The sequence below is a fragment of the Ornithorhynchus anatinus genome, chromosome 19, assembly GCF_004115215.2.
Source record: "Ornithorhynchus anatinus isolate Pmale09 chromosome 19, mOrnAna1.pri.v4, whole genome shotgun sequence".
Classification (NCBI taxonomy): Eukaryota; Metazoa; Chordata; class Mammalia; order Monotremata; family Ornithorhynchidae; genus Ornithorhynchus; species Ornithorhynchus anatinus.
The window spans coordinates 23,241,132-23,243,550 of NC_041746.1; positions in this window are offsets into that span (position 1 = coordinate 23,241,132).

Genomic DNA, 2,419 nt, shown 5'->3' on the forward strand with positions numbered 1-2,419 from the left:
CCCAAGATCACACAGCAGATGAGTGGCGGAGGCGGCATTAGAACCCGTGACCTTCTGACTCCCAAGTCCGTGCTTTATCCACTGGGCCCTGCTGCTTCTCACTACATCATGCCGCTGCTTCCAACGTCAACCTACTCACCTCACCTCCATCTCATCTATCTCGCTGCCGACCTCTCGCCCCCGTCCTGCCTCTGTCCTGGAACGCCCGCCCTCTTCACAGCTGTCGGTCACTCTCCTCACCTTCAAAGCCTAACTGAAGGCGCACCTCCTCCAGGAGGCAGGTAGTCAGTTGCATTTACTGAGTGCTCGCTGCGTGCAGAGAACTGTGCGAAGCGCTTGGGAGAATGCAATACAACAATAAACTGACACGTTCCCTACCTTTCCTGACTGAGCCCTCATTTCCTCTTTTCCCACTCCCTTCTGCGTCACCCTAATGGCTCCCTTTATTCACTCCTCCCTCAGCGCCACGGCACTTATCTCCATATCCATGATTTAGTTATTGATGTTAACATCTGTCTCCCCCTCGAGCCTGTTGTGGGCAGGGAATGTGTCGGCTAATTCTGTTGTACTCTCCCAAATGCTTAGAATACCGTGCACACAGTAAGCGCTCAATAAATATGACTGATTGATTGTATGCTTGCTCATGGCCTTCTGGGTGACCTCCCTAGTTTGGGTTTGGCTACCACCCTTTCAAGGACCCCAGAACTCAGGCCCTTGCACTGAGCTGGGATCTCTGGAACACTGGCAGGATTGCTTGTCTTACGCAGTCAAGTCGACTCCGACCCACAGAGATGTCGCGGACTCATCTCTCCCAGAACGCCCCACCTCCATCTGCGATCCTTTCGGGAGTGTGTCCGTAGAGTTTTCTTGGTAAAAATCCAGAAGCGGTTTAACCATTGCCTCCTTCCGTGCGGTAAACTCGAATCTCCACCCTTGCTTCTCTCCCGTGCCGCTGCTGCCCAGCAGAGGTGAGTTTTGATTTTTAGCAGGTGGCCTTCCACTCGCTAGCCATCGCCCAAGCTAGGAATGGAGTGGATATGCCTCTGCTTGACTCTCCCTCATAATCGAGATTGGTAGAGAACTGGAAACCCTCCAGGTGCGACCCTGAGAGTGGGCAGGGTTGCTATGAGATGAATTTTCATTTCCTGCCTGATGAGGTAAAACCACAGGAAGATGCCAAAGTAACACCGCATGGCATTTTACCTCACTTTCCCTCAAAGGTAATCCTTTGTTTTTAATTGTCGGAATGCTTATTCTCCCTCCTCCTGCCTTTCCTGTCTCCAGCCAGCAGCGGCCCCTCGGATCCAAGGCTTTCTCGGCATTTTAGGTCCTGCCAGAGGTGATCATTTTTCTAGTGGCGGGCATGGCCCAGCATGACAGCTCATCTGAGCTTTCTCTCCACCTCCTCTGAGTCATTCAGAGAATCACAGCTGGAGTGTCTGCAGGAAGGAAGGAGAAGCTGTGGGAGGGAGCCAGGAAAAAGGACAAGAGTGAAGGAAAGAAGGAAGGAGGGGGGAAGAGAAAAAGAGAGGGAGAGAGAGAAGGAGAGGAGGAGAAAGCAGAAGAGAGAAAAGGCAGGCTGAGGGAATGGGCGGGAAAGGAGGGGGAGAGACAGATAAGGAGGGGAGAGAGAAGAGAGAAAGAGAAAGATGGGAGGGCAAAGGGGTGGGGGAAAAGGGAAAAGGGGGGGAGCAAAGTGGGACTGAGAGAAACCGACATAAGGGAGAGACGAGGGAAGAGGCAAAGAGAGAAAGGAGAGCATGGGGTTGGTCAAAAGGAGAGGAGGGAGAGGCACAATCAGAGCCAGAGAGAGAGGGGAGAAAGAAAGGCAGGGAAGAGAAGACCCAGGCCCAACCCAACCCTCCTACCTCAATTCCCAGCCCCTAAAACGGTGATTCATATGTTGTTGGTGTTAGAAATTGGATTGGTTTACTCATCAGCTGTTTTCATGTTGTCACAACAGTGCACTTGGTTGAGGCTCGATCACTAAACTGTCTCTGGTTCCCTGGAAATGGAGTTCTCGCAAATGAAAGCTAACAAAGTTTTAATGGAAGACTGTGAAATTTTAATCCGACCATGAGTTTGTCTGGCGACAGGGTGTTATGGTCTTGGGAACTCGTGGAGACAAATCACGAGGCCAGTGTTCGGATGCAGGAGAGGGAGGTTTGTCATTATTATGTGGTTTTTTTTTTCATTATCCATGATTAGGCTCATAATCTGTAAATAACATAGATGTATCGCTAAGGAGTAGCGTCCCAAATTAACCGAGGCTGTCCTGAGAAGACAGTTGAGCAAGGTGCTGCCCATCATTTTCTTAACGGGGATAAGAAACAGAACAATTCTGCAGAAAAGCTCATATCATCCTCTTTTATGCCTTTCCTCTTCAGAAGGCTGCCTAAAGGGTTTAAGCCATTTAGTT